Raw genomic sequence first — 9,400 nt, forward strand, 5'->3', positions numbered from 1 at the left:
TCTACCTCACCGGCTCCTCTTGCAGTGTCTCTCTGGTTCTCGGTCTGTCATTCTCTTTAGCGTAAAGTGAGAAAATAGGGATTCCACATATTAGTTTGGGAGCCAACTCTCTATCTGTATCCCTCCGCCCTATGTCATAGGCTTAATTTGGGAGATATCCTAGAGGGGATGCTCTTTGTTTCAGGGTTTGAGAAGATTATTTTGTGACAAAGGCTGAGAATGCTTTTGGCTTGAATGTTTCCTTATCTCTGCAACAAACAGAATTTCAAATTTTTCCTCTCACACAAACACACATATTTAGTGTTTTTACAAATGTCAATATTTCATGATGAAAATAGCAACCCAATCCCCATTTTATGAGGAACAGAGCTGCTCAATTCTCAATGTATAAAATTATGCTGACTAGAATGTTCACATTTCTTTATTTCAGCTGTGTAAATTCATAGAGGGCTGAATTATTCCACCGTCATTTAATTCATATACTGAGATATCACTGTCTTACTCAAATTATATCAGTGAATGAGCATGACATTACAAAAGTTGAAACACTGGAACCGTTATCTTATCAAGAACCTAAAGGCTCTGGATTTTCTCATTCGTGTAGGGCAAAAATGACATTGTCTTCCAACACTGAGAATGCATGACTCATATTATCTTCTCATATAGCCTGCTAATACACTACATGACCAAATTTCCCTTCACTGGAACTGAGGGGCCTAGCCCGAACAATGAAAAACAGCTCCAGACCATTATTTCTGCTCCACCAAACTTTACAGTTGGCACTATGCATTCGGGCATGTAGCGTTCTCCTGGCATCCGCCAAACCCAGATTCTTCCGTCGGACTGCCAGATGGTGAAGCGTGATTCATCACTCCAGAGAACGCGTTTCCACTGCTCCAGAGTCCAATGGCGGCAAGCTTTACACCACTCCAGCCTGGCATTGCGCATGGTGATGTTAGACTTGTGTGCGGCTGCTCGGCCATGGACCCATTTCATGAAGCTCCTGACGAACAGTTCTTGTGCTAACATTGCTTCCAGAGGCAGTTTGGAACTCAGTAGTGAGTGTTGCAAATTAGGACAGACAGTTTTTACACGCTACGTGCTTTACACTCAGTGTTCCCGTTCTGTGAGCTTGTGTGGCATACCACTTCGCGGCTGGGCCGTTGTTGCTCCTAGACGTTTCCACTTCACGTTTTAACAGCACTTACAGTTGACCGGGGCAGCTCCAGCAGGGCAGAAATTTGACGAACTGACTTGTTGGAAAGGTGGCATCCTATGACTGTGCCACTGAAAGTCACTGAGCTCTTCAGTATGGCCATTCTACTGGCAATGTTTGTCAATGGAGATTGCATTGTTGTGTGCTCGATTTAATACACCTGTCAGCAACGGGTGTGGCTGAAATAGCACATCCACTAATTTGAAGGGGTGTCCACATAATTTTGTATATATGGTGTATGTAGGCCACATTTGTGCATTAGCATGCAAGTAGCCTTCTCAACTTCTGGCTGTTGGATATGGGCCATCGCGTAGGCTAACTCTGACAAGCATGATTCGATGAGAGGGTGTTGAAATATAAATACCCCGCTGTCACGGAATGTCTTCCAACCCAATTTCAATTAATTGGGTCGCTATTTTTTCCCCCGGCACACTAGCACTTAACACTGTTTATTTATTTAGGAGGGTCGAGGTGGGGGGTACGTAGGGAGAGAGGGTGGCAGTGGTGGTGTGGATGATCTATGTGCTTCTTCTTGGCCCTCTCGTGTTGACCTTGAGTTATCCAGCGTTTGCGTCCACTCCCGCTAATTAGCGCGCCACACACTCCAGCACACACTGTGCTCTGCTCTCTTGGATGTGACCCAGTGACACGGCAGAATGCAGCGTGGGTGAAAATCACTACAATGCAAACACTCATAGATTGAACACCCCTTTATTTCCCTATTTCCTCCTCTCCATGAATTCCAGGGTAAAAAAACAGCCAGTCGTATCTGGAAAAAGTCGATTACGTCTGGAGGAGAGAAACAGGGACTGGGTGGGTGTGAATTGGCTCTGATAACTTCTGCTGTGTGGAGTGTGGAGGCACTCATGTAAATGTATTCCTTGTTTATTTTATGCCAAAGTCTTGTGAAATACAAATGAGGACATTACATTTTCCTCTCACTGAAACGCTCTGGCACAAAAGCTGATCCGGAAATAAAGGATCTATTTTACAGAGATGGACACACACACATCCATTCATGTCCTCCCTCCTCTCCCTTCTCTTCAATCCTCAGCCCCTTGTGTCCCCTGTGTATTAATCTGTGATTCTAAAGATGTGATTTTATGGAGCCTTTCATGAAATATTCATGGGCAGGCAGGCAGCACGTCCTGCTGGGCCTGATCACCAGGTAGGATGAATACCATTACCATGGTTTCACACATGAGCAGCGTCATCATGGCTATTTAATGCCGGCTGTCCCTCTTCCTCCATTAAGTGCCTCCATTGTCAACACTGCCCTGATACTATTTATTTATCAATCGCCTTTTTGGCACCGAGGCGCTTTTGGCTCTGCAACACCGATGCAACAAATTCAGGGGGGGAGTTAATGTCTGTATAATTTAGCTTCCCCATCCCGTTCCATCCTGTTTCCAGGCCTGATGTTAGCGCTTATGCTAGCGCCGGGAGCCGCATTGCTGTATTTCAATGGGATTTCAATGGTATCCAATCTCCCGAGTGGCGCAGTGGTCTAAGACACTGCATCGCAGTGCTAGCTGTGCCACTAGAGATCCTGGTTCGAATCCAGGCTCTGTCATAGTCGGCCGCGACCGGGAGACCCATGGGGCGGCGCACAAGTCGTCCAGGGTAGGGGAGGGAATGGCCGGCAGGGATGTAGCTCAGTTGATAGAGCATGGCGTTTGCAACGCCAGGGTTGTGGGTTCGATTCCCACGGGGGGCCAGTATAAAAAATAATGTATGCACTCACTAACTGTAAGTCGCTCTGGATAAGAGCGTCTGCTAAATGACTAAAATGTAAATGTATCCAAGGGAGCCCCTGTCTGTCTGTGAGCTTTGAGCCCCTCCTGCCCCTCTGTGTTCATGGGCATTGCTATTGTTGCCACCGCTGCACCAGTGGGGCTGAGTTAAAGCAGTTGCATTAATGCGATGTGCCACCGCGGCTCCCCTCAGGGATTTCCATAATGATGCAAAGTGATTTGCCGGTCCCCATGTCACGTCATTCACCTGATCACTCAGGAGGACGTTGCTACAGGTCGGCACAGAGGCCATAATCAACCAGCAGAACAACCAACACACCGCCAAAAGGATTCCTCATCATTTCAATAGTGCCTCTTCATAGCTGCTGCACCTCCTTAAAAAAAATAAGAAAAAAAAGCCTTTCTATGGTCTATTCAAGGATTTGGTTGTCTAACCACACACTGACATGCACAGCTCTCTGGGTGAGGTCTTCAAGTCTCCAGTGCACTCAGGTGGAAGGAGGGGTGGAGTGCATGACAGACACTCCATCCTAGATGTGACAACATTTGCCTCAACCCATGGGTCCAGCAGGCAGAGTTCAATAAATACAGGCAGATGTGAGATGCAGGAAGATGGCACACATCTCATACCACTCTGTAGCTACTGACCAAGTTTCCTCCCGGAGGAAGCTTTGAATCGGTCAGCAGCCTACAGAGTCATACAAGAAGAGTGCAATTGTTGAATTTATGTAGATATTCTAAACAAAGTGTTTTTTGATCACTTTCAAGTGTAACAGTTCCACATAGAATAAACCATCCTTCAAATAATACTGTAGAAGCATATAACAATGTGCAAATATTACACTTGTCTTTCATCTTCTATTGTCATTCACAGCCGATACAGATACTGTACCTATCAGAATTTTGTCTGGTGGTACATGTTAGTCGTTGCCATAGCCACAGGAAGATGTTTGGTGGTAGGGGTGCTGCATTTTATGATAATTATTTGTCAACGGGGGGAGGAGGAGGGAGGCTATATCGGTCTGCTAATACAGGACTAGTAAAGGCCCAGTGAACTTTTGTGAAAAAAATTTAGATTAAGAAAAACCCTGAAATATTACATTTACATAAGTATTCAGACCCTTTACTCAGTACTTTGTTGAAGCACCTTTGGCAGCGATTACACACTCTTGTCTTCTTGGGTATGAAGCTACAAGCTTGGCACACCAGTATTTGGGGAGTTTCTTCCATTCTTCTCTGCAGATCCTCTCAAGCTCTGTCAGGTTGGATGGGGAGTGTCGCTGCACAGCTATTTTAAGGTCTCTCCAAAGATGTTCGATCGGGTTCAAGCCTGGGCTCTGGCTGGGCCACTCAAGGACATTTAGAGACTTGTCTCGAAGCCACTCCTGCGTTGTCTTGGCTGTGTGCTTAGGGTCGTTGTCCTGTTGGAAGGTGAACTTTCACCCCAGTCTGAGGTCCTGAGCGCTCTGGAGAAGGTTTTCATCAAGGATCTCTCTGTACTTTCCTCCGTTCATCTTTCCCTCGATCCTGACTAGTCTCCCAGTCCCTGCCGCTGAAAAACATCTCCACAACATGATGCTGCCACAACCATGCTTCACCGTAGGGATTGTGCCAGGTTTCCTCCAGACGTGATGCTTGGCATTCAGGCCAAAGAGTTCAATCTTGGTTTCATCAGACCAGAAAATCGTGTTTCTCATGGTCAGAGTCCTCTAGGTGCCTTTTGGAAACTCCAAGCAGGCTGTCATATGCCTTTTACTGAGGAGTGGCTTCCGTCTGGCCACTCTACCATAAAGGCCTTGTTGGTGGAATGCTGGAGAGATGGTTGTCCTTCTGGAAGGTTCTCCCATCTCCACAGAGGAACTCTGGAGCTCTGTCAGAGTGACCATTGGGTTCTTGGTCACATCCCTAACAAAGGCCCTTCTCCCCCAATTGCTCAGTTTGGCCGGGCAGCCAGCTCTCGGAAGAGTTGGCGGTTCCAAACTTCTTCCATTCAAGAATGATGGATACCACTGTGTTCTTGGGGACCTTCAATGCTGCAGACCTTTTTTAGTACCCTTCACCCAGATCTGTGCCTCGACACACTCCTGTCTCTGAGCTCTACGGACAATTCCTTTGACCTCATGGCTTGGTTTTTGCAGGTGTGTGCCTTTCCAAATCATGTCCAATCAATTGAATTTACAACAGGTGGACTGCAATCAAGTTGTAGAAACATCTCAAGGATGATCAATGGAAACAGGATGCACCTGAGCTCAATTTCGAGTCTCATAGCAAAGGGTCTGAATACTTATGTTTTTAATTTTTTATACAAACAATTCTAAGAACCTGTTTTCGATTTGTCATTATGGGGTATGGTGTGTAGATTGATGAGGATTTGTATTTATTTAATCTATTTTAGAATAAGGCTGTAACGTAACAAAATGTGGAAAAGGGGAAGTTCTTGGCTCCAAGCAAGTCTCTTCTTATTATTGATATCCTTTAGTAGTGGTTTCTTTGCAGCAATTCGACCATGAAGGCCTGATTCACAGTCTCCTCTGAACAGTTGATGTTGATGTGTCTGTTACTTGAACTCTGTGAAGCATTTATTTGGGCTGCAATTTCTGAGGCTGGTAACTCTAATGAACTTATCCTCTGCAGCAGAGGTAACTCTGGGTCTTCCATTCCTGTGGCGGTCCTCATGAGAGCCAGTTTCATCATAGCGCTTGATGGTTTTTGAGACTGCACTTGAAGAAACTTTCAAAGTTCTTGAAATGTTCCGTATTGACTGCCTTCATGTCTTAAAGTAATGATGGACTGTAGTTTCTCCTTCTCTTATTTGAGCTGTTCTTGCCATAATATGGACTTTGTATTTCACCAAATGGGCTATCTTCTGTATATCCCCCCTACCTTGTCACAACACAACTGATTGGCTCAAACACATTAAGAAGGAAAGAAATTCCACAAATGTACTTTTAAGAAGGCACACCTGTTAATTGAAATGCATTCCAGGTGACTACCTCGTGAAGCTGGTTGAGAAAATGCTAATAGACTCCAGCCACCCTAGTCATAGACTGTTCTCTCTGCTACCGCATGGCAAGTGGTACCGGAGCGCCAAGTCTAGGTCCAAAAGGCTTCTCAACAGCTTCTACCCCCAAGCCATAAGACTCCTGAACAGCTAATCATGGCTACCTGGACTATTTGTACTGCCCCCACCCCACTTATCTATGCAACTCTTCCTCTCTATGACATTACATAACATTATATTACACATTAGGGAGAGGCTATCAGTCACAGCCATCATGTCGTACTTTTGTTGTATGTAATCCATTCCTTGCCATCTTGCGCAATATTGTTGAACGCATTAGAAGTTTGCACCAACTCTATCAAAGCCCATTTCACTCCTATGCCGAGCAAGTGTGCATGCATTGCAGACTTGAAAGCATTTCCACAACACATGGCAGCTGGGGGCGGACCACACCTTGTTGTCTCTGGGCAATTGGACATCATTGGCAAAAGTGATCCATACCCAACCAATCCATACCCCTCTTGATTTACTTTCCAATCTCGTTTTTGACGAGACTGACTTTCTGAAAAATTATCCTATTTACACTTTGTAGTCAATTTTGACTCTAGAATTAATGTTTCGATGCCACATAGGCCGTTTATAACCAGAGAAGTTGGTTCTAGGAGGCAGTTCCTCTTAAATTCTCTGTATGGAAAAAACACTTTCAGTGTAAACTTAAACGACTAAAACAGATATAAAGTATGGAAAAAAGATAATGGACCTATTATATATATTTTTATAATATAATCTGTGAGAACTAACAAAACAAAATAAAAGCTAGACAGTCAGGGAGAATTGAAAACTAAAAGAAAACTATGAATTTACTAGTATTGATTTGGTTATTATGTTTGAGCAAAAGAACACAGCATTAGCCATGGCAAAATTAATAGAAGTGCAGGAAATTAACTTTAAAACTGCAAAAAATATTTGTAGAATCGCAGGAAATTAGCTTTAATGGTCAAGTGCAGCTGTTTTTATCTCAATATCAAATTATTTCTGCGTAACAATTAAAGTACCTTAATGTGATTGATTTAAATTAAAATGGTTAAAAATAAATGGAAATTAGCAAAGAGGAATTTCTCAAGCAAGAATTTTGCTAGTGGTCTGAGTGTGGTGCCTAATTGGACGAGCCTAATGGGAGGGATATGTATAGACACTAAACTAAACCGCTGCTCTGTTGTTCGCTACATACTTTAGTCTGAGACTGCCATCATCATTGAAGTCGTTTGTGGTGACGAGGGGCACATCGGGCATTGTACAAAACAACTCTAACCAATCAGAGTATCAAAGCCAATCAAACATTTTCAAACCGCCGCTTTACCCACGTGTGTTCTGGCTCTGGCCCAACCCATCGGTTTCTGGTACAATCAGACGGCCCGGAGTGTGTTCGCATTCGGTGAAGAGTCGGGGAGGAACTCAGATCCAGACTCATTGCGGAGAAGAAACTAATGTCCGTGGGCGTAGTGTAGCTTTTGGCCGGAGCAAGGAGTCTGGGTAGCCAGGCAAGGATATGTAACCTGAAAACTAGATGTTATTGGCAGAGAGGTTTGAAACTCTCTTTGTTATTGTTGTATTAACTTATACCGCCTGGTGATGTTGATTGATGTTGAACAGCGCCGGAGAAGATGGCTGCCGTTTTACAGCCCTCTAACCAATTGTACTATTATGTGTGTTTTTCCGCGTTATTTGTAATTTATTTTGTACATAATGTTTCTGCCATCGTCTCTTATAACCAAAAAGAGCTTCTGGATATCAGGACAGCGATTACTCACCTCGCATTGGACGAAGATTTTTTCTTCAACGAGGCGGCCGCGAAGGATATCATACAGACACCCGACAAGGCCCAGATCCCCGTCATTCGCGTGAGGAAGAGACGGAGATATCGCGGGACGCAGATCCGGGTGCCTTGTAAGGGATCCGACGGCGGCGAGTAAACTGCCTCTTCCATCAATCCTATTAGCCAACGTTCAAGCTTTTGAGAATAAAATGGACGATTTAAGATTACGGTTATCCTACCAACGGGACATTAAAAACTGTAATATCTTATGTTTCACGGAGTCGTGGCTGAACGACAACAATGATAACATTCAGCTAGCAGGCTATACGCTACATCGGCAGGACAGAACGTCTGACTCTGGTAAGACAAGGGGTGGCGGTCTGTGTATATTTGTAAACAACAGCTGGTGCACAAAATCAAATACTAAGGAAGTCTCGAGGTTTTGCTCGCCTGAGGTAGAGTATCTTATGATAAGCTGTAGACCACACTATTTACCAAGAGAGTTTTCATCTATATTTTTCATAGCTGTCTATTTACCACCACAAACCAATGCTGGCATTAAGATTGCACTGAATGAGTTGTACAAGGCCATTAATCAACAGGAAAACGCTCATCCAGATGCAGCGCTCCTAGTGGCCGGGGACTTTAATGCAGGGAAACTTAAATCCGTTCTACCTAATTTCTACCAGCATGTTAAATGTGCAACCAGAGGGAATAAAACTCTAGACCACCTTTACTCCACACACAGAGACGCATACAAAGCTCTCCCTCGCCCTCCATTTGGCAAATCTGACCATAACTCTATCCTCCTGATTCCTGCTTATAAGCAAAAACTGAAGCAGGAAGCACCAGTGATTCGGTCAATAAAAAAGTGGTCAGATGACGCAGATGCTAAGCTACAGGACTGTTTTGCTAGCACAGACTGGAACATGTTCCGGGATTCTTCAGACAGCATTGAGGAGTACACCACATCAGTCACTGGCTTCATCAATAAGTGCATCGATGATGTCGTCCCCACAGTGACCGTACGTACATACCCCAACCAGAAGCCATGGATTACAGGAAACATCCGCACTGAGCTAAAGGGTAGAGCTGCCGCTTTCAAGGAACGGGACTCTAACCCGGACGCTTATAAGAAATCCCGCTATGACCTCCGACGAACCATCAAACAGGCAAAGAGTCAATACAGGTCTAAGATTGAATCATACTACACTGGCTCTGACGCTCGTCGGATGTGGCAGGGCTTGAAAACTATTACAGACTACAAAGGGAAGCACAGCCGCGAGCTGCCCAGTGACACAAGCCTACCAGACGAAGCTAAACCACTTCTATGCTCGCTCGAGGCAAGCAACACTGAAGCATGCATGAGAGCACCAGCTGTTCCGGATGACTATGTGATCACGCTCTCCGTAGCCGATGTGAGTAAGACTTTTAAGCAGGTCAACATTCACAAGGCCGCAGGGCCAGACGGATTACCAGGACGTGTACTCCGAGCATGTGCTGACCAACTGGCAAGTGTCTTCACTGACATTTTCAACATGTCCCTGACTGAGTCTGTAATACCAACATGTTTCAAGCAGACCACCATAGTCCCCGTGCCCAAGAACTCTAAG

The sequence above is a fragment of the Coregonus clupeaformis genome, chromosome 17, assembly GCF_020615455.1.
Source record: "Coregonus clupeaformis isolate EN_2021a chromosome 17, ASM2061545v1, whole genome shotgun sequence".
Taxonomy (NCBI): Eukaryota; Metazoa; Chordata; class Actinopteri; order Salmoniformes; family Salmonidae; genus Coregonus; species Coregonus clupeaformis.